Source organism: Pezoporus wallicus, unplaced genomic scaffold, assembly GCF_028554395.1.
Source record: "Pezoporus wallicus isolate ANWC-B61680 ecotype Strahan unplaced genomic scaffold, APGP_CSIRO_Pwel_v1 contig_3847, whole genome shotgun sequence".
Taxonomy (NCBI): domain Eukaryota; kingdom Metazoa; phylum Chordata; class Aves; order Psittaciformes; family Psittacidae; genus Pezoporus; species Pezoporus wallicus.
In genome coordinates this window covers 174,310-198,896 of record NW_026639842.1, presented here as the reverse complement: position 1 = coordinate 198,896, position 24,587 = coordinate 174,310, and positions in this window count along the sequence as shown.

The window sequence follows — 24,587 nt, the reverse complement described above, 5'->3', positions numbered from 1 at the left end:
ACTGAGCCATAAGTATAAAACTGGAAAGTAAGTAAATTCTGGCTATTAAGAAAATGCTCAATAATGAGGCCTATTGGAACACAGAGGTGTCTCCTATCAGAAATGAAAGCTTTGTGCACCAATATGTTTCAAAACTACATGAAAAAGTATGCAAGAAAAAAAAGGATTGCTTTTTTTTAACATGAAAAATATGGGGTGGATGAGATTGTTCAGCTCTGACTTTTAAGATTGTTCAGCTTTAAGTTCTGTTTTCAGAATACTGTCTTCACAATAAGCATTGACAAGAATCATGAAGAGATGTTGGAGAATAAAGAAAATGATCAAAGCTGTTTAATTTTGTGAAAGGGTGGTTGCCAGAACAGAATCTAGAAGAGATGAAACATTCTTCAAAACTTTGACAGAAAGTCAGAATTTTGTTATGGACAGTTCTGAAGACAGCCACACATGTGTGGGAGACTGTCACCAACTGTACGTTTCAGCACATCTCTTCTGTAGTAGCAGGAGGGAACACTAATTTCCTTTAATTAGACACTTAGAAGTTTTAGGCAGACTTTTTCCATATTTCAAGAAAACCAACAGAAATGCCCTGTGTTGCTCCCTGACTGGAATCAACCTACTGATACACACATATATATAATTCTCTATATAACAGAAAACAGTAGGAGACTGGAGTTAATTCAGGAGTTCTGTTTGAAGAAGCTAAAACAAAAGCTTCAGGGTGACCATCTTCTCCCTCTAACAACACAGACAAGAAAGGCTCAGCTGCCTTTTCTTTTAAAGAACTAAGAATCATACAAAGTATGTAAGTCTTTCTCCTGATTGTAGAGTGATAACAAACTAAACCTGTTTTCTTCTGTTGTTTGTTTCTTTTTGCAGAAAGGTCATTTTCACTTCATGGGCAAAACTTTTCATCCAGGTCCCATAATGAATATACTCCTGCTTCACATGCAAATTGGATAATCCTAGACACCAGATTAACAAAACCACAGTGTTAAGTCAAGCAGGAAATAGGTTTATAGTTCTGAGGTTGTTGTTTGAATGAAAGATTCCCTAATACAAGAAGAGAAGAAAGTTTGGGATATGTGTATGTTATACAATGATGTCCCAATACACAACCCCAGATTTTGTTGAGAGCTACAGCTTGCACAAACATGAACAGAAAGCAGTTGCATTCTCTGTGAACATCCTCCATGTGTACACAGCACTGTTCTCTCTATTGCTGTGGTGTGCAAACATCAACAATTTGACAAACAAAGCTCTTAATTATGAAAAATCAGAGCATTTGATATCATAAACAGAACTACAGAATTCCTCTTCATATGACAAAACCAGAAATTAAGCAAACATTATGGAATAAATAGTAGTTTCTCAGGGCAAAATTTTCTTTAATAATAAGGGTCAAATGCTGTAAATTTGTCATTCTAGATTGAGTGATGCTATGTAATTTTGTTTCATTCTAGAAACACATCATGGGAATCATCTTGCAAAGGAATGAAGTATAAAAGGAAAATAGTACTGCGTTAGACCAAAGAATGAATGGGGCCAGCAGTCCCATTAATTTTTTTTTCTGGGGAAGTAACCTCTATTACATACCTTTTTTCCTTCCTCCATATCCTTTGTCCACTGATTCCTACCTACTTGAAAGTAGGTCATTATCCTGTAAGGTTTAGTTCTTATGCTGTTAAAAGCAAAGTAAATGATTCAAAACCATGGAACAGAATAGAGACAGTTTAAGGGGCTCACCTTTTGAGTAATATATTCTGCCAGCAACTCTGCCTGCCACCACTGTCCTATGTATCCTCCGCAGCTTGCAGTCAGCCTCATGGCATGGCTGGCACAGCTCTACAAACAGTTTGAGACAGTGCTGAGGTCACTGAGGTCTGTAGTTGGTCAGGTAGTTGTGGGATGAAATGGTAAACAACTGTTCTAGGTCTCGGGCCACAGAAATGAGACACCAAATTAACGTTTTGCTCTTCTTATAGCAATGACCTCCTTTTTCATCTCCTGTTTTCTTCATCCTGCCTGGTAAAGGAAACTGCTGTTATGCTCCAAAAGGACTACTTTTTGTTTATTTGTTTGTTTTGGTTTTGTTTCCTCAATTATCCCTGCCTGTATTACTAGACTCACCAAAAGAAAAGCATCATTTTTGGTCCCAGACTGAGGGGCTACAAAAGGAATGGTGAAAAACCTTGGTCTTCCTTCATGGCTTAGGAAGCCATCAAATTCTTAGGCTGCCCCAGTGGGACAGAAATACATGCTAGCCAAAAAATGTAATGTAGGAGCAGACTGGGAAATTTTACCAGACCATTCACCAGTGTGGATAGGAAAGACCCAAGGGAGAGAGTTCTTTCAGGTTTAATCCAGCAGGCATTCACATTTCACAGCAAGTGTTCACTAAAACTACTAAGCCTCAAGTTAAAATTATGATAGGAAACCAGCCACAAAAAAACAGCTTCTTCCCTTTTGCCTTTATGTTTCATCACTAGAAGTCCCTTTCCACAGTCAGTGAGGTTTTATCATTAGAGCTTTTCTCTGGACACAGAGAACATTCTCTATATCCCCCATTTCAGAAGAGTTTTGTTACGGGCATGAAAGGAACTACTAACAACAGGCAGGACCTGTGAGTAGATTTTTTTTCTTGTGCTGGGTAGCCATGTTAGGATTGGATTTTACAGCTTAGGACAGTACCTTGTTCTAGTAAAAACATCAGTGCCACCAGCACTAGTTTGTAAGGAGTGGTTTCATCCCTTGGTGTGCACAACTCATTTGTGGCTTTTAGTGTCCTTGCAACTTTTGGCAGTGAAGTTCCTTCTGGTTATCAGAGCCTAAGGTGGAATGTAGTTTATAAAATAATAATGATTGTGTGAAAGGATGCCATATTGGTATTGTCTGGGCTGGTAGGCCTGGGCTTCTTTGTCTCAGATTCTTTCTTTCTTGGGGAAAGAGCACAGTCCTGAAACTCAGCAGTGAAAATGCTAGAAAGCAACTTCATTCCTGAGTAAAAGGCTGCAGTGACAATAAGCCACATACTTCTTCACAAGTGATGCCTGGGCCCCATGCTGGCACACCTCTGGGACACCTCTGTACACCCAATGACACCTTCTTGAGCAGAGTGGGAAGGATAGAGGGAAACTGCTTGTAAGCTGGAGAATTTTAGGCTGTGGTGACAATAAACTCACAACCCCTGGTGCAAACCATACTTGTAATACAAATTCACCAGATGCTTACAAAATGAAAGACTCTTGCTGTATATTGAAAACCCCAAACTGAAATTGAAAAACACTCTTAAGATGCCTGTACATAAATATGGGAAACGTGTTCAAATAATGATGCTCAAATTCCGGAGAGGTTTCTATTTCATCAATAATTCATGAATTTGTAAATTTATCATTTGTAATACTTAAATGCTTCCTTGAAACTAAATAGCTTTCATGTCTCTAGTTAAATATAGTGAGTGCAGGTTATTGCAAAGCTCTCTGGGATTGTATATTGACCCTTATTTCTTTATAATTGCTGCATATTTATAGAAGAACAGCTGAACTACATCTTTCAATTTTGATTTGAAGCTTTGGAGCCACAATAACAGCTTTTGGATTTAAATCCTCAGATGATGCCCATAATATAGTGGGGGAAATGTCAGGGGGGGAATGAAAAACTTATGACAGAGTAAGGGATTTGCTAAACAATTGGAAAGAATAAAATATGCAACATTATTAAGAATGAGGCTCTTCTGTGAATTGAAGTTGGCTGGAGAAAGACAGTTAATTAAAGAGAGAACTGGAATCTTTTGAGCAATACCTAACTTGCCTCTGAATTACACAGGAAAAGTGAAGAGCAGTCCCAGAAATCTAGCTGGCATCAGGTGGTGCTGCTCGCTGTGAAAGCTTTATGAGCATTTTGGTGATGTGACAGCACCAGAAATATCCTGCCAGTCATTTTTATACAGCTTGTGGTTTTGCCTTTCTGTCAGCTGCCATGACCTGTTTGATTTTATTCTTAACATGAATTTTGCATTTCCAATAGAAAAAGGGAACAGTCCTGCAGGCACTTTGGCCAAAACCTTGTAAAACTGCTAAAGGAGGAGGCAAGCTTAAAGCTAAGCAAGTATGTAAGGCTGGGCTGGCACAAAGTCAAATGCTAAAGCACCTGGTGGGGTTGGCTTCATGGAGGAATAGAGCCTACATGGCATACAGATCTTCTGCAGTAACAGGATTTGTGTCAGACTCAATTGCCTTCAACTTCCCTACTACTCTTATGTCAACTGACATAAGGTCAGGTCTTCAGTTTGTAAAAATTGCTCCATCTCCCATGAAGTTAATGGAGCAACTTTGTCAACTTCTACTGAAGTACAGATTATAGTTTTGGTTGCTGTCCTTTGACTGGAGAGAAGAAACACAAAGACATGAATCATTTCCAATTTTAATTCCTCTCACTGAAGATTTCAGTGGAACGCAACCATACAGTGACTGTATGATGGCATCTGAAGAGTTTGCTAGCCTGCAAGTATGCTCTGAACACTCCAGCCGTGGAAAACTACTATTTAAATACTATTTTCATAAAATCTTGCAATTCTGTTTCTACATCTTAGTCCATCCAAATTTCTTTTCTTTAGATGGTGGTGATGTAGTTGATAGATTCAGATACTCAGAGTTCTACTGATGACACCATGCACTGATGCAGTCTTGTAGGTTTCCCAAGGCATTGAGGAATGTGAATGGATGTTCTTAATGTGGGAAAGTACTTCTTGTTGAGCTGGTTTTAGTAGTCTCTCTCTACATAAGATATATATCAGAATTCAAGAGTCTTCTTTTATATCTTGAATCAGCTTTGTCATGTAATACTTACAAAAAAGAAAATTTAATGACTAAAAATTAACGTGGGAATATTTCAGTGTCCTTGCTTGTCTGAGTTTTTGTCAGATCATGACTGGTGTTAGTGACTGTAGTAAGTCCTCAGGGTGACAGAATCATTCAGTTTTATTTCATAGTTTTTATGCTTTGAGAACATAAGATTTTTAATCTGACAAGTGACACTGAAGCACATCCAAAGAGTTAGAAGAGACTTTTGCAAATCCAGAGGAATTTAATCTGTCACTTTTCTTTCTGGCAGCAATTTAGCAGCAAACAAAAAAAAAACAACAAAACTATGGAAGGATTTTTTGAATTCTCATTGCTCTAATTTTTCTCTAATTGTTTTTTTTAGAGTATTACTTTCAGCTTTTGGAGATTAACAGTGACATATGTATTGGTCTTATTAGAATGGCCAGGAGATGCGTCAGTTGTATGCACATATGTGCATAATTTATTTCCCAAGAAAGTGGAAGATGTGGTGTCAACTCAATTCCCATCATTTTGACTGGTATCTTAGACTGCCTGTGAGTTCATTTATTTTCTAGTAAAATGTTCCAAACAGAAACTAGGTATTTTGTTACTAAATAAAAATCATCCATGCCATCAAGGTTTGTTTCCTTGTTTATTTTTGATGCAGAAAATACACAGATATTTCATCTTGGTTTTGATAAACATATTAGCAATATATTCAATAAAATAATTATAACAAATGCAAGTGGCTATACAAGAAGACTTATGACACTATCATGCTTGCTTTCTTTCATTAATTCTCTATTGTCTAATAAAAATTGCATTCTTCCTGTAGACTTTCAAGAACTGTAGTTCTCTCTCTCTCTTCTGTCCCTGATTTCAGAGAGGTTTTAGGAGCTTAGCTTCACTGAGATTTTTGTTTTATTTAATTACAACAGTGTAAAAAATATGGTAGGAAAGAGCACACAAACCGTCAACACAATCAAATAGTCTTTATTCCTCAAGAAGACAGGCTAAAACCAAAATCAGCGAAACAGAAAATTCAGAGACAGAATTATAACACAAAATCAAAGTTTGAGTATCTATGCAGAAATAAAGATCATTCTTTTAATTTACTCAGCCTAGCAAAGAGAATTTTATTCCGGTAGTGGTTTCGCCATTGTTAATCCCTCTCAATTATTTGATCCTTGTACAAATTAATATGACTAATTCTCCAGTGAGACTACATCTGACATTTTTTCACTAATGTGTTTCCTGCTGAGCAGGATGACAAGCACATTAAAACTATCAAGAAAAGAATACGTCTTAAACTCCAGCCTATGACAGCCAGTATTCCAGATTGCTGCCTGAATGCGAAGTGGAGTAACATTCTTAGAGTACTTAACTATTCGACATCTTTGCTTCTTGCTTCAGTGACCATTACCTTCTTTCTTTCTTTAGCCTTTTGTTTATTTTGATTGGAATATATGATCTTTTTGAGTACACTTTAGTATGCCTTAAAGCCTAGAATAGCTGCTGAGGAGTATTGGCTTAATTTCAATCTGTGACGGGCTCCGACTTAGCCCATTACCCTGAATCCCCTTACGGTCACTGAAGATCTAGTCAATATAGTTAAATGAAGGTTAGTGAGATTCACCCTTTGGTAAAGCAGGTCAGATGATCCACACAAAGAAAACTCTGACTCTCTGTCATGACAGTAACAATCTATGGTAATTTGAAAAGTTTCTTTAATGCAATTATCTTAAACTAGGTGAAAGGAATTTTGCTGTGTTAGGCAACACTAACAATGTCTTGGATGGGTTAAGTTAACTCATTTCCATGGTGTTTTAATCCAAAAATCATAATTCTTACCATGAGTTATATATTTCAACACAGATGAGGATTTTTTCTCAAAATGCAAAATTTAGCACTTTCCCTGTGTATTTCTTTATGCAATTAGGGTAATATTACTACACATATACAATTCAGCTCTTAAATCTAGGTCTTCGGAGACTTCAGGCTAATGACATAATGTCTGTTTTAAAATAGGGTGATCCAAAGTCTTAAAACTATATATATTGATTTCTCATACTTGTATTACATATCCAACCAATTCTATCAAACAAAACCCACCTTTCAGACATCATATAGGATGGTCCTAATAGAAGGAATCTGTAATTTTCAGTAGTGGCAGCTTCACAGTCACAAGGGAGACTGACAGGTTATCTTTCCGCCAGCTTGGAATCTGCAAATAGATTTTCTATGAAGAGGACCCTGGAAAATCTAGACATAAGTATTTCTCTCTGAAGACTTTTTCTCCTACATTCTTCTCAGCTTGCTCTTGTCACACTGTCATAGGATGTAGTGGGTGCAGAGGGCATAAACAGCTTTTTTTTTTAAGTTATCAAATGTGGGTTTTATGAGAACAGATTTGTTTAAAGGAATTTGGCTGTTTACATTACTGAGTAAATACATAAAATATAACAAAATGGCAGATGAATTTCTGTGTTCATTAATGCAAAGTGTCACATTTGGGAAAAAAAACCCCAACATTATAAACAAACAGAGATAGTCTCTATATTGCAAATTGCGATGTGGGAAAAAGATGTCAGAGTTATAGTTGACAGTTTTATGAAACTAACAGCTCCTGTTCAGCAGTCAAAAGAGCAAAACAAATGTTAGGATTCATTAAGAAGCACTAAACAATCATGGCCACCAAACAAACTAGAAAATATTATTATGCCATGCTGCAGCTCAGTGGTTCACCCACTCTTTGGGTATCTAAATACAGTTCTGGTGTCCCTTATCACTAAAAACATAGGGAACTATAAAGACTAAAAGAAAAGGCAGTTAGTGAGATCAAAGGTAAGGAATGGCTTATGTTGATTAGAGCTCTCTGTATTCGGAAAAGAAAAAAAAAGATTATTAAGACAAAATCTATAAAATAATGAATTATTCATATGGTATGTGAACAGGAAACATTTATTCATTGTTTCATGAAAGATTTAAGGGGCGTCCAAATGAAATGATCAGGTAGCAAGCTTAACCAAAAAGAAGTATTTTTTCATAGCACATAATCAAACCATAAAATCAGCCAGGTTGAAAGGGACCTCAAAAGACCACCTGGTGTAACCTTTTGTAGGAAACAGGGCCTTTCCCTTTCCAAATGTGGTCAAGTGTCCCGGTGTGGTTTGACAATCCTGAGTAGATTAGGATGATAGCAACTCTATCTCTGCTATTAATGCCACTGTGGATGCAGCTCAGGATCTGATTTGTCTTTGTTGCTGCTATGTTTATAATTAAAAAAAATGGGTTAAAAATGTGTTGAGACAAATTCAATAAAGAAAAATATCCATTAAACAAAACCTCAATCCCTGTGTTAGCAAGGCTTTGTAAACTGGTGATTACCAAAATGGGGAGGGCTTCTTGTAGGCTTGTCAGCTCTTTCTGATTTACCTAAGAAACCCCTGCCGGAAACAGGGTACAAGACTAGCTGGGCTTTGATGTGATTGTGGCTATTGTTATGGTAATTTTCTTATTTCTAAAGTAGCAGCCATCATGGTAAAGTTAGCGCAATTTGCAGACCTTTACTTTTAAGATAAGGCTTTGTCTCCTTTCTATAGGTTCTCCTTCCCAGATCTAAACCAGCTCATAAAGATTCATCTATAAAGTAGCTATGTGCAAAAGAAACTCCTTCAGGATGCATATAGAAGCAGTAATTGGTCAGTCCACCTACCACAGATCAACATAATGTTGATTTCAAGAGCTGGAGCAAGTGACGTGCTGCTCTCCCAAGTGAGCTTGACAAGAGATAACACTGTCCCTCCGAAGCATGACTCCTCCACGTGGAAGCGCAGGCTGGCAGGCAGAGGAGCTTCACACTCTTGGGTCTGATTAGGCAGCACCCCCAAGTGCTGATCCCGCTTTCCTCCCTTAAGTTCTCCATTACTTTTTTTTTTTTTAAGACGACTTCTCTGCATATTAATATTTCAGAAATGTCAGCCATCAAATGAAGAACTCTTATTTTTTTTTCCCTCTGAGCTGCACATCCTCTTTTTGCCTCCTCTGTAACCCTCCAAATTCTCCAGAGAAGTTTCACTTTACTTACACTTTCTCCTCTGAGGAATCCTGTGCTCTCTGTCTGTGTGCCTCTTTCTCAACTTGTTAGAGAGGGTGAAGTTTTTACAATAAAATAATCATATAAAATAGTAAAATAATTATATTTGGGAAATGTATAAATCAATAGTGAGGCTTTGTATATTAGAAGACGTTGTAACTTTGCCGTTTTGTATCATAGTTACTCTGTAACTACATGATACGATGGTAGTCTTGGTAGCAAGAGCTAACATAACTGCATATGGTGAGGGGAGTATAGGTGTATGTATTGTAAAACTCTACCCAAGCAGAACCTAAGTTTACGATAGTCAAAAACGGCATACCAGAAGCATCCTGGTGAAGATAAGAGAATGCTAACGTCCGGAAGACGATTGGGACCTGGCCAAGTAGAGGAAAGGTGAAAAGGACAACCTGAGGAAGACTTCTTACTTCATCTGAGGAAGACTCCTTACTTCATCAGGGCGACCACCAGAGGGGGCGGCACAAGCGCAGAAGAGGCTGATGTCGTAATAGATTGATGTAGCAATCTTTGATGCATATGTATTAGTCAATGATGTAATCTGTGTTGAATATGTATTAGTTACAAAATTTTTAGTGTATAAATTGCGAACGCGATGTGATGGGAATCGGAACCAGATTTGGGTGCGTACCCCTGGTTCCCAGAACCTCAATAAAGCACCTCGTATAACCATCCCGGTGGTTATGTGCCAGTTCTTATGTTAACAAACTGACTGACTGATTTTGCAGATAAAGGATATTTCAAATGGAAGTGCCCTCCATATTTAAGGAGGTATCTGGGAACTGAGGCATTCAATAAGCCAACTATTCCCTCAGGAGTAAAACTTTCATGGACATAGAGCTGACTGTGCTCATTGCTAATATTAGGAGTTTTAACTCCGAATAGCTAGAACAAGTATAAATGCATAAATGTTCTTCTGGCATCTCTGGCATCTTATTTTATGTGTAGAGTCAAATTGTACCAGTACACCTACTACCCCTTTCTAAGTATGTACATCGCTTTCTTCGTAGTCTGCACACTGATTTTTAAAATCACTCATCCACTACACTGAAGTGTATCGGAATATGTCCACAATAAGTTAACTTTCAAACTTATCTATATAATTCCTGAATTATCCTTTGTAATACTGTTGAACTCTCTCACCACACCTCCTTCCTTTCTCCTCGAAACTTTCCCTATTATTATTTTCTGGACCACTTGGGCTATTTCCACAAGTTCCAAATGTGTGTACTCCAGCAGCTCTCTTATTTTTGCTGCTAAGCTCTTTCCACTTGTCTATATGCATTTTAATAACCTTCTCTTTTTTTTTCTTTTTTTTTTTTTTCTTTCATATTGCTGCTCATAATTCCCAGGGTCAATCTGACCTTCCTTTAACTCCTTTCGTGTAAACATCGTGTTTTTCCTTTTTTAATCTGCAGGCACCTAGGTCAGTGCAGAAGGACTGGAGGAGGTGCTCCAGGCAGCAGAGCAAAGATTCCCTTGCAGCCCATGGTGAGGCAGTCGGTGCCCCTGCAGCACATGGAGGTCTGCACTGGAGCAGGTACTCACCTGCATCCTGGGGAGGACCCCATGCCAGATCAGAGGATGCCCAAAGGAGGCTGTGACGCCATGGGAAGCCCATGGTGGGGCAGGCTCCTGGCAGTACCTGTGGTCTGGTGGAGAGAGGAGCCTACACTGGAGCAGGTTTGCTGGTCCTGAAGGACTGCACCCATGGAAGGAACCCACACTGGAGCAGTTCATGAAGAACTGCAGCCCGTGGGAAAGATTTATGCTGGAGAAGTTCATGGAGAACTGTCTCCCATGGTGGGAACCCCAGGCTAGAGCAGGGGAAGAGTTTGAGGAGTCCTCGCCTGAGGAAGAAGGAGCAGCAGCAACGTTTAATGAACTGACTGCAACGCTCGTTTCCCTGCATTGCTACAGAGAAGGAGGTAGAGAACTCAGGAGTGAAATTAAACCCAGGAAGAGGGGAAGGATGGCAGAAAAGTAGAAGGTGTTTTTAAGATTTGGTTTTATTTCTCATTACCCACCACACCCTCTTTCAGCTTTACATGATATTTTTTTATACAGGGAGATCAGTGATAGACAAGGTGACTATAATAATGGTTGGAAATTTCCAGCACTTGCTCATTCAAACCTCTGCAGCCTTGGAATTTCTTAAAAACTGTGTTTCTTGGGTTTTCAGTGTTCTCCAATGAGTATTTTGGTATTCCCAATACAGATACTGAATTATAAGTAACAAAAGCAGGAGAACAACATTATGAGCTGTCATGAGTGAAGATAACCTTTACACATGCATTAGAACAGCAGAGAAGACACATACTGACAGCTTCTGTTGCAGCTCAAACAATTATCTTCTGTCTTGCAGTTGAAATTGATATTGAAAAGAAATGCTAAAAAATCAAGGAACTTATGGGTGACATAACGACCACACAGGGGGTAAGTACTCAAGAGTATATGGGTTACTGTATTGATTGTTAAAATGTACTGAACCCTTAAGTGAAAAAAACTGACCCTGACTTACAGACAGTGAGAGTTGACAACTACTTGGGCAGCAATGAATATAGAATCCGTGGCAGATGATTCCCATTTCTTTCCTTTGCTGGCAGTTTGTCTGGCTGTAACTACCAAAAATTAATCTACCTTTAGCACATTTTCCAATACAAACACTCCCTTACACTTTCCTGAATCTTTGGAAGCCCACTTCTTTTACCATGCTGGCACAAAAAGGATTTGGATCTGGGCTGAGCATCATTTCCAATATGCATGAGCCCATGACAATGTTTCAGCCATGCCAGCAACAAAAACCACTGGGAGCCTGAAAGAGGAGAATCCTTTGCCTCCAAAGAGAAAAGGCACAGCTTTTGGGGGCCATTTTCTGGGGCCATTCAGGGCCATTTTAGTGCCTCAGTTTTCTGGGGCAGTAGAAGAGACCTCTACTTTCATGTTATGTAACAAAGTGGGTCATTTTCATTTCCCAGCTTTAGAAGACAAGTAATACCTCCCTTATAGGCACTCTAATGTCATCCACATGTACTGCTTCCTGATACAGGACAAAGTTAGTGCAATTATTATTGAGTATGACTTAGATAGTTTATGCTCATAAGGAGCTGAACGGACTTGCTTCTCTTAAAATATCCTACATCAAAGGAGAGCACAATGAAGGCCTCCATCTCAAAGAACTTGTCCCATTAAACCAAACATAGTTGTGAGAGTGTTGCTTTGGGGATGAGGGCTGGATGCTAAAGGGTACTCTCTATGCTACTTCATTTTATGTGAGCATTAGAATTGCGGTATGATAGGTGTGGAATCAGTAACACATAGCTGTAAGAAGAGGAAATTAATGAATGAAATTGCAGTCTAATGTACAATTCACAAATGAAATTATCTGAAAGCCATTTGTGAAAAAAAATAGTAATGCTCTTATCACCCTGCATTAGCCACCTTTACCGGTAAACCCTAATAAACTTCATAAACAAAAGTTCCATGTGTCAAACAAAGAACTCTTTTCCAAAGATATTTCACATTAAACAGTAGCATCAGAATGGTGAAGCAGTATTTTTGTCCTCAGGCACTTAGCTAGAGATTGCACCCAGACTGACCATTTTTAACTGCATCACAGTTCCAAACAACATTTTCATCCTTTATCTAAACTTACAGCAGTCCAGTTAATACAGAGGCACCTTTACATTTGTTTTTTTTTTTAGGAAATGCCTTAAGTATCGTCTACTTATTTCTAAAGAAGTTGCATTCATAAAATGGTGTTCTTCTGAACTAAAAAAAAGCCTTTTGTCCCCCACAATGGGCTAGACTGCAGAGTTCTCATTAGCAGCATTAGACACAACCTCTAACCTCAGCCTAGCAATGCTGAAGTACACAAAACACCTTCTTAAGCTGACAGAGATCACTCCCATGTTATACAGGAAGCAGAAAAAAACAGGCACAAAAACCATTTTACACACTTCTATGGCTTCCAGCCATTTCCACTGATCTCTGGAGGCCTATCATCTAGAGCACGGGCTGCCTCACTCCCTGTTCCTGCAGACAGAAAGTAATGTTCAAAGTGCAATATATAAATAACTGCAGAGATCTGAACTATTGACATTTTCTTGACTCTTAACTTCAACAAAAATCAAGAAAGATCCGGTCTTTGCTGCCAGAGCTTATTTACCCTTGGTTTTATTATGTTATGAATAAATCCAATGTGTCCTTTATACCATACAGTTCTCTTAGAGCATTCTTAAAACCTGATAAAGACCAACAATTATTCTTTGCCTTGAACACTTCTGCCTATATTTCTTCATATTAATTTTATTGTAGCTTGCCATTGTACAAACAGAGCCATGACAGATAACTGGGGTTCCCTCTAATTTGGTCCTCTGCTATTACAAGGTGGCAGAACTCTGTTCATCCGTTCTGTGCCGATGATATTGGATGAAGTTGGATATCTTTCCTTTTAACTGATCTCACTCTGAGGAAAACAGCTTTGACACATGGGTACAACCTCCCATCTCATAGGTGGCATACTCTAGCAGGAGCAAGGATAAGACTGAATTTCCTATAAGCTACAACAGAATATATTCACTCTGCAAAAGTTGACCATGCTGTATTTTTACTATAGCCATTTATCTTTTCCTGCATGTTTACTGGGTACAGTTTTTACAGGCAGATTAATACATAGTACTAAGACAAATATTTGTATCACTGATAAATGTGCCTCTGAGCATAAAAATTGTTATGTCACCTGTGCAAACAACATTACCTCCAGAAAAAGTAAGGGTAAGTGTCTCCCACTGTGTTTCTACAGTTAGGAAGTATTACAATGAAACGAGTAGTAAGCTGAGGGTTTTTTTTTCCTTTCTAAACCCTAGACTTCAACACTGCCAAAGTAAATCTTTCATATATGCTGCTTTTAAAGAAATGCTGCTGTATTTTTTGCTAATTTATGTCTATCTTATTACACCACTAGAGTGAAAACATAAAGATTTATTTTAAAAAAGTTTAAAACATTTTTTCTTTATCAGGACAAAGTTATAGAAGAGCTATTTTACATAAATAAAATGCTTCAGGCTTAACTTGTTCCTTTTCTCTTCTTCAATTTTACATTATTGATGGCATATTTTGTCATTATGCACTTTCCTAAACTTCATAGGAATTCATAAAACATTCCTTATCTGAAAGAAACAATATGTTCTTTGCATTCCTTCCACTTACATTTTTTCCCCTCAGTCTACATAACTAAATGCTGAGTAAACCGTAAAAAAATGCGTCCTCATTTCTAAGTTTATTTGCCTAACTCTTCTGGGAGGTCTTGCATTACAACCCCAAGTTTGAAGAATACATTAAAATAGTCACTCTTCATTTGCTTGAGTTCCTGGTCTGCAAGGTGTGAATTGGTGCACACTCCAAATTTCAGCACAGAATGACGGTTTAAGCATAATCCTTCCTCTTCTACACTCCCTCTAAGACCCACATGAGCTCTCTTTAGCATTTACATGGTATTTGCTAGTAAGTGAAGTACTGGCTTGCCTGCTATTGTTTCATTATCTTTTACTGCTAAAACTTAATGTATTATTTTTATCGCTTGTTAGTAACAGGAAAAATGAAAGCTTTACATCTTTTCCTATGAAGCATTAACAAATTATGATTTAGCCCTGGAATCACTAGCTGCCTCTATTTGCTGCTCTGTTGGTAGAATGTGTGTGCCACTGGTATGATCATCTCACTTAACCAGTCATCTGAAAGTTCATTGGCTAGTCCAAACTAGCTTTCCCTGTGAGAGGCAGAAGTAACTCAAAGGAGGAATTAAACCCCCAGATCTGACATGCCTGTCTTCAGATGGGACACGTGGTCCTCTGGAGATGACTGCCTCTCTGCATAAACTCAGAGAAACTAGCTAGTAGAGCAGGCAGACCACATTCTGGGCGGGTTAATGTTCTGCCTTTTCTTCACCTCTGTTAAGGAAACAGAGCTGTGGCACCGTGCATGAGCATTCTAGAATATGTGATCCTTGGTGGGTTTATCTATGCTTTCTAAACAATGTTTAAAATTTGATTTTGATGCTTAAAGTTTTAAAGACTTGAAATTGGCCTAGTCATGAACATGTTTCTTGATGCAACACAATAATATTACAATGAGATGAGCTTTTGAAACTTTAAAATAATGAATGGGGACATACATTTTTTCAAAAAGAATTCTTAATTTGATGAAACACTCCCTGTTTTGACTTTTAAAAAATAATTGTTAACAGTTATGCAGATACTGCAATGCTTACCCATTTAATTTGTTCTTGTTCAGGTAAATTTATCCATTTACCCTAGTTCAGATATGTGATGCTTTAGAGAGAATAAATGCAGCTGATGGACTAAAATGAGAGAAAGAACACAAAATAACTAATTTTTGATCATGACATAGATAGTAAAGAGGACTGTAAGAAGTTGTTTGGTCTCAGCTCATGAGCTAATGCTGCACTTAGGCTCACTGGAACTTGAGCTACATCCAACCGCTGCCTGCATGTCACCAAAAGTGTGCATTCATGCCCTTTGGCCTTTTAGTAGTTATCCATCATCATATACTCTCCATCATCTTTACCAAGTCTTGGGAAACGGGAGAGGTGCCTGAGGACTGGAGGAAAGCAAATGTCACTCCAGTCTTCAAAAAGGGCAAGAAGGAGGACCCGGGTAACTATAGACAGGTCAGCCTCACCTCCATCCCTGGGAAAGTGATGGAACACCTTATCCTTGGTGCCATCTTAAGGCATATCAAGGATAAGAAGGTTATGAGGGGCAGTCAACATGGCTTCACCAGGGGGAAATCATGTTTGACCAATCTCTTAGCCTTTTATGAGGAAATAACACGGTGGATGGATGATGGCAGAGCGGTGGATGTGGTCTACCTTGACCTCAGCAAAGCATTTGACACAGTCTCCCACAGCATCCTCACGGCTAAAATGAGGAAGTGTGGACTGGATGATCAGGTAGTGAGGTGGACTGCGAACTGGCTGAAGGAGAGAAGCCAGAGAGTTGTAGTCTATGGGGCAGAGTCTAGTTGGAGGCCTGTAACTAGTGGAGTGCCTCAAGGGTCAGTACTGGGACCGGTATTATTTAATATATTCATCAATGATTTAGATGAGGGAATTGAGTGTACTATCAGCAAGTTTGCTGATGACACTAAGCTGGGAGGAGTGGCTGACACGCCAGAAGGCTGTGCTGCCATCCAGCGAGACCTGGACAGGCTGGAGAGTTGGGCAGGGAATAACTTGATGAAATATAACAAGGGAAAGTGTAGAGTCCTGCATCTGGGCAGGAACAACCCCAGGTTCCAGTATAGGTTGGGGAACGACCTGTTAGCAGTGTAGGGGAGAGGGACCTGGGGGTCCTAGTGGACGACAGGATGACCATGAGCCAACACTGTGCCCTTGTGGCTAAGAAGGCCAATGGCATCCTGGGGTGTATTAGAAGGGGGGTGGTTAGTAGGTCGAGAGAGGTCCTCCTTCCCCTCTACTCTGCCCTGGTGAGACCGCATCTGGAGTATTGTGTCCAGTTCTGGGCCCCTCAGTTCAAGAAGGACAGGGAGCTGCTGGAGAGAGTCCAGCGCAGGGCAACGAAGATGATTAGGGGAGTGGAACATCTCCCTTATGAGGAAAGACTGAGGGAGCTGGGTCTCTATAGTTTAGAGAAGAGGAGACTGAGGGGTGACCTTATAAGCGTCTATAAATATATAAAGGGGGAGTGTCACGAGGATGGAGCCAGGCTCTACTCAGTGCCAAACAATGATAGGACAAGGGGTAATGGGTACAAACTGGAACACAAGAGGTTCCACTTAAACTTGAGAAGAAACTTCTTCTCAGTGAGGGTGACAGAACACTGGAACAGGCTGCCCAGGGAGGTTGTGGAGTCTCCTTCCCTGGAGACATTCAAAACCCGCCTGGACGCATTCCTGTGTAACATTATCTAGGTGTTCCTGCTCCGGCAGGGGGATTGGACTAGATGATCTTTTGAGGTCCCTTCCAATCTCTAACATACTGTGATACTGTGATACTGTGATCAACACACTTTACCCCACTGTTGACATATGGTGGTATGCATATGCATTTAAAGTATTTAGAGTATTTTGCTGCCAACGTAAAGTGCAAGCTTCAGTCCTATTTAGGGCATGTGCTTTGGACACCTGCTGTGAACACATGCTATAGGCATGTTACTCCATGGCTGCCAAGTATGTTTTGCTGCTCCCTGTGGAACTACTGGATATGTAAATAAGAATGGCTTAACTTCAGTGGTCTAACCTAATTTTTAATTATATGGACAAAGACTTTATTTATTTATTTAATTGATTAATTAATGAATTAATTTCTGGATATTTGCTTTTGTAAGAAGAGTTCTGTGTATGCGGGGGCTGGGGTAGAAAGCAGGTGAGGAACAAGTTAAGTTCTTTCTACTTAAAAAAGAAAAAAAGAAATTTTCAAACCAGTCTAATACTGTAGGTTTTGTTTTCATTGCTGGTATGACTGCAGAATCCACTCAAACACCCTAATTTCTCACAGAGTTGTTTTTTAATTACTCTCAGTGAAGTTTTCCCTCTCTTAATAGACTACTTAGTGATTTCTCTAACCTTTCTTAGCTGCCAAAGGAATTTTTGAATCTCTGTTGTTCTGGTTGTCCTCAGTCCTCATTTAGGTCATTTTACTTTTAAAACACAGTGACCGGATACAGAAGTGTTTTGCTTGTGGTCACATTGCAGTGTTTGAAGAATTTCTTCACATTTAAATTTGTGTTTGACATCTCTGAACGCATATAGGAATTTTATTTGCCTGTATAAATTGCTGTTAGGTACTCTGGCAGAGGGCTTTCAGCTACCGTTACTATTTTCTTAATTAATGTTTTGTGTCTTTTGCACTTTGAAAGTGTTTTGCCTTTTCATTATTATTTTTTTCCTTTTAGCTTCTTCTAGATATGTCTGAACTTTGAACTGCTGCTGCAATTCTACTTAGATGTGGAAATAATGCTGTGTGGCTAAGTCTAGTATCTGGTCTGTAGCATGGTTGTAAGCTGATTCACAGTACTTGGGCTGTGGATTGCTGCTTCTTTTCTGTCTTCACTAAAATGTGTAGATATAGTCAAAGAGAGCAGAACATGAAACATCAATACTCTTTCGAAATCTAACTCTCATCAAAATTCCAATTAATTTCAATAAAAATAAAATGCCTGAACTGTGTATTCGAGATGTAACCTTTGGCTATCCTTCTTGTCAATGGAGATAAATAAGCAATTCTGGGTTGTTATACATGTGACTTATTTTAGATGTATATTTTAGGATAAGATCTATTGCACCCTAGCAGTGCTTATTTATATCTATTCACTATTACAGGTAAAGACACAACTACCTCAGATACAGATCTAAACCCTTAGTCCTACACAGTGCTTTCATGATACTGATATGGAGACTCCAGATGAGACAAATGTGGGATTTATTTATTGCTGGGATATTGAAAATGCTGAAATTGTCCCTTCTAAACGAACCACAGGAAAAAAAAGGAAAAAAAAATCAACCCAACAAACCAACAAAAAAAACCTGTGCAGCATATATATATCTTCCTATTTATTACTTGATACTAATATTGTCATATTCCTGTAGCAGTGTGTCATTGAGACAGAGCCATGGCATGCCACCATAGTTCCTGGAGTGATGAGGTGTGCAGTTCTGCTTTTGAAAATTATGAGCTTTTCTAGTTTAGGTAAAACCACAAATAGTCCAGTAGAGCTATACTCTAGGTATTATTCTTGTGGGTAATAAATTTAAAATACTTAATCTTGGTACTCTGATTCAGTGCTCTTCCTGCATTGTTTACACTGTGAGCTTTGTTAGAAGGAGAGGTAAATGTTGATGATGGAAAATCTACTGCCAATAAAAATAATCTAGATGAAGGGTGCAAAAAGTCCCATTTCAACAGGATAAGAGTTAATTAAATTCGGTTATTTCTATCAGGCATTCATTAGACAGTATTTTATACATGGGCTTGGTGCAAATGTACTGATGCCCTGTATCCTTATCAACTTAATTGACCATTCACACTCTTCAGTATTCAGATGGACTGTGAAACTGCAGGGAGTTATCCCGTATGTTCAGCAATGAAAAGGACAGTGTTGCTATACTATTTGTTTTTTCCTTATGGATGAAGATTATGCTAAATTTGACTCTCAGTAGAAGCCAAGAACCTCTCCAGATACATCTTGTAGGCTAGTACTGGACAGATGCCCCTTTCAAGGACTTTCTGTCCTTGCTGATGCCTCATATGTTCTTTGAAATAAAAGGACTGTGCTGTGAACGGTACATTTATTCTATTAGTGTGATTATTCTACCTTTAAGTGAGTTTCAGTGTGATGCATACAAGGTTGTTCATAGACTGATAAGTAGATATTATTAATACATTGCAACATACTGTAATAGCAAATTATAAATTCATCTAACATAAATACCATTATATAAAGCTGCAGTTATGCAGTTCACATACCTACTCTTTTCAGCAACATGCTGAAAGCTCTAAGTGCAGAGTTAAATTGCTGTGGACAGTACGCATTATGTATTATGTGCAAAGAATTGAAGCTTCTTTTGAAATGTCCTTTCTGAATGTCACCTTGATAAAATGACGGCTTCTATTATTTCTTTTATATTATTTTAATAAATCCTGTAAATGGGGATGAAGGCTTAGTAGCAGAGTTTGCCTCAAAGTGCCTGTCTTTTTAAAGACTTTTTGCTGTCATAACACATGGACTGATTCTACTGGAGTCAGTAGGAAATAGGATAGTTCCTTTAGAATCTCTTCAATTAGGATGCATTATATGTAAAAAGCATGACTCTCATCAGCTTTTTCATAAGCATAATCCCTCAAAAGTTGATGCATTTTGTGAGGGACAGGATCAAGTGGCCACAATTTGCAAGTTCTTTTAGCTTATGACTAACTGTAACTCTATTTGCAGCCTTCCAACTCAAACTGGGTGTCTATCCTGTGTGGCAAGTGTGGTCAGTATCTTCCACTGTGCAGGTTCTCTAAATTATAGACCTTGGAGTGTGGAAAAGCTTTCATCTCAGGACTCAGTCTGGGGATGCGTATATTCTAAAGCAGAGATGAAGCACTTAAAGTTAAGAAGTTGCTGAAGCACATTGTTGATTCAGGACCAGTGCATGTGAAGCAAATAAGATTTGGCCCCCAGTGTGTCACTATTTTCTGAGAGAGTAAACTGTTAGCAATACACTTCATATTGTCTTTCTGACCTCTGCCTTCTTGACATTGCAATAAATGCATGGGGAGCTGTAAAAAGGATGCTGCTGGTAGCTAAACTCTTCTATGGCAAATCCACAGGTTTCTATGCTGTAATTCTTCCAAAGGATTTCATGTGTCTAACAAAAATATTTGTAAGAGGCAGCATTGCTGTTCTTCAAGACAGTTGATCTATAACACAGTCTTTTTATCAGGAGCAAGTATTTATTTAAGACACAGACCCTTCCTGCCTTTCTGCCATCCTTATTCTGATAAGAAGAGTAAATGTAATTTTTCATTCCAATTTAAAATCCAGAGCACAGATAAACCAGCTCTAGTGCCCCTAGGGGCGTTACTCTTCTTGCGTAAGGTGGGAATTACTTTGTCATTACACTACTATGAATGGTGTTCTATGAAAGATATTTATAGATTGGGCTTGCTTGCAAATATAGAACTCATGTTATTAGTTGTTATTATTAGCCTGAATATCTGAAGTCTAATTTTCCACTTAACCCTTTTAGCTAGTTAGTGCCACTCTTTTTTTATGGACATTTCTATTTGAATTAGTGAGGTGCCCTTGCAAAAGCAGTTTACCTTTCAAAGGGATGAGTATCATATCTCATACAAAGCATAAGGAATTTGAAATACTAGTGTTTATATTGGTACAGAGGTGCATTTGAAGTTTTACATTGATTTACATTTATAGAGATTACTCAGAGCTCTAAATAGGGCACAACACTGAAGAAAGGATAATTAATCAAATGCAGAAAAACTGATCCACTATGATCTTTTCTGTGCTGAAGGACTTATTGTAATAACTGAAGATTATTGTGAAAGTCATTATGATGGCCATGTACAGAATTAATTTCTTCAAGCTTTAGACACAAAAATAAATCAATTTCTGGGCCAAGGCTGCTTACAGGCTTCTCCAATAGTCAACAGAGAAAGAGAAACCTTCAGAGATATTTTTCTTAGGATAGTTGTCTATCACAATTTCTCACCACAGAAAACTGAGAAACTTTGCCTTTCCTAAGCTAAAGTTGAATAAGATAAAACCCACCTCAAAACCCCATTTCTTCCTGACTGGGTGTTTTCCATTTCCAGGGCATCAGAGGTTCTTCCATTAGCTTCTCACAGTTTAGCAAAAGGTTACTGTTAGGTTTTGGAGGATCAAGTGTGGAGAACTAATGCAGGCTAAATACTGCTCAAGTAGAATATACGTATTAAGAACGTGCCTTAAAATCCCATGGACTGTGTCATAATAAAATTTGCTGATTCATAGAAAACTTGAGTCCACTTTTTCAGTGAGCTCTGTCAGAGCAAGCTTAGGAAGGTTAATTTTCTATGGATACCAATGAAATTAATAGATATTTACATAGATATAGTCATTAATATTTGGACGCTTATGTGCAACACTTGCCTCAACTACAGTACGAAGACTGCACTGATAAAGACACCTCTCACATTTTTGCCATATATGTAACTCTGAGGTTTAAATGCACTGCTTCCTCTTATACAATCTTGATGACTAGAAACATATGTGCTGTCACACAGATGGAACCTGACATAACCTGAGAGCTTGAAAATTGGGTTGAGAATTAAGTACTAGGGTCAAGTATGAGGATCAAATCTGGTGCTGTTTGCCCAGCTCATTTGCATTCTGTTGTATGCACATGGGTTTGACCAAGTCCAGTGAGGGTGTGGCAGCTTTTGATAAAGGTAACAGGATAATGTCAGGACAGCACTGCTGAAAAAAACCTACACAAACAGGAACACACCCCCAACATTTCCTATTTGATGATACAAGCGATCACATTCTGGCAATGAATTTCAAACTTTTAAGGTTTCTTTCTTTCATCTGCTGGTGGGTTCACAGCTATAAACCTTATGGCAAAGACACAAACACTGAGTCTATTTCCTCTGAGAACATTTATAGTATCTCTGTTTCAGGTGTTTCTAGAAAGTTTCTGGGCTAGCTTTTCACATAAAAAAAATCTAAACTCTTGGTTCTTTATGATGAAAACAATTTAGACCATAAATACAGTGTGCAGGTCTACATGGAACTTTAAGCTCACCACTGCAGTCATTCTCGTGGTCTTATGCTTTGTGTAAAGGGGACTCTATTAAATGAACCTGTTCCAATACATTGTTTGGGTGTCCAGATGAGTAAGATACTTAGATTTCAGGTGGGGGGCAGGGGTGGAAGGAAGGAGTTAAGAAATTTTTGTTTCCAAGGTATTTAAAAAAGATGATCAGTTGGTTTAATTTCTTACATCTGATGTACATTCCTGATTATTCCAGATTGTACTTGATTGCTCCAGATCTTTAGAGCTAGAACTTCAGAGTCAAAGAAGTACATCTTTATGGTAAGAGATGCTACTAATGCTACTAATGCCCTGCTAATCTTTGACCATCATCCCTTTCCTTTCAACCACAAAGAGTTATAAATTCTAAAGAGAACAGAAGTGGAAGTGATGGGCTTTCACCACTGACAGGAAAACAAGCAACCAAAAAAGCAAAACAACAGCAAAGCCAAATCCAGAAAATAAACAATTTTCTACAAAGAAAATTTTATAAATCAAATTAAGGAGCAAATGCATAAAGTACTAGAGTCCTTCTAAGTGAATGCAAAATAATTCTTTAAGCTACTAGAACTACTTAGGCAGATCCTGGAAAAGAGTATATAGCACTTTCTATTGATTCAGAGATAAAACCTTCATCTAATACCCTGTCTGTTAACTCAAGCCCATCATTTTACTTGATTCTGTGTAGATAGTGAAAAAATTACTAATTCAAAGGAAATGGTTTTAGAAATAGAAAACCAAATAATGACTTCAGTGGTGGCTAGGAGATTGGCTCACATCTTATCATGAATCTTCTATCTACTAAGTTCATGCGGAAGAATAGTGGTAGTGCTGTATTTCTCAAAGCATCTGTCTCAAGGAACAAAATCTGCATGACCTTTGTAGGATGAGAAGGCTGGAAAATTCTTTCTTTCCTCATTAGCACAGACAAAAATTGCATGTACAACTCCTACTTGTGATGGGAGTTTTGGACCATGTTGGAATGAAGTTTTTAATGTATTTTACTTAGGCTAAATAACAGCATATTGAAGCATGATGGTTTCCAAGAAATTCAGTCTGCTCTGAATTCAAACAAGCTTGCTAGAGGATGTGCTAAGCCAACCAGTCTCCCAGATAGAAATTACATTTTCACTGCACATATTCAGAAAATATTTAGGTATAATTATGTGATCAGGACTGTCCCTGATTTAAATTGCTTAACTGTCCCTTTAAAATGTGTGCAAGAGAACATACGGATGAAATGCCGTCGTTTCACACACTGGATGACTGAAACTTTGAAGAACATTTCTGTCTCGCAGCCTTTCTCTGGCTGTAGTACTGCAAGTGGGTCTTTGGTGAGCTTGGATTGTGTCACCAGCATTTTGCAAATGAAGACGTTTTGGTTTCCTGTACTTGACAGGACAGCATACGTAAGTGAGGTTCTCTCTTCTGCACTTAAGATGTACTAGAAAGAGAATTGCTTTGCTTTAGCATCAGGAGAAATGGTTGACATTGTTGTTTATGGGGAGTGTTAGCTATTGAAGCAGCTGTTCTTTTATCCACATGTACTGCAGGAGGTGTACTATGAGGGTCAGAACTGCGATGGTCTCACCGTGTGCTTTCTCCTCCTTGGCCATCAGTTTCATAGTCAGGCATATTTTCTGTCACTTTCATCATAAAATGCAGGCATCCTATCCTATCCTATCCTATCCTATCCTATCCTATCCTATCCTATCCTATCCTATCCTATCCCATCCCATCCCATCCCATCCTATCCTATCCTATCCATCTGAAATATGAGAGAATCATTCACTAATTTTAGACATAATTTCAACTTTCTGCATTACTTTTTTTTTTTCCTGTACTTAACTAGACAGGTCACATTTTGTAATTTAAAATCCACTGGGCACTTGGTAAAATTTCATGCTATTCATTCCTCTTTTCAAGCCAGTGTTAATACTTTTGCTTTCTAGTGGTTTTGTTTTTCAGTTTGCTGTTGTAAACACAGAGTGATGTAATGTAATGAGTGTCATCAGTAAAGTTTCAAACCACTTCTCAGTCCATCTATATTTGCACCACTGGTCTAACTGAAGATCACTTCAGAGCCATACAGCAAGGACAAACATTACACTCTACTGCTAGAATGACCACTGCTAACTTTATTAGAACTCCCATTGGTTTCACTTGCCCAAACTACAGCTTTTGGCCAAAAGTTGACCTCACTGCGTTTCAGGGTCAGTGCAATGGAAACCATTTTACATTACAAAATTCTCTGTTCCAAGTACAAAAATAAACATCTTCAGAAGCTGTTCAGAGTACAACTTCATTTCATAGGA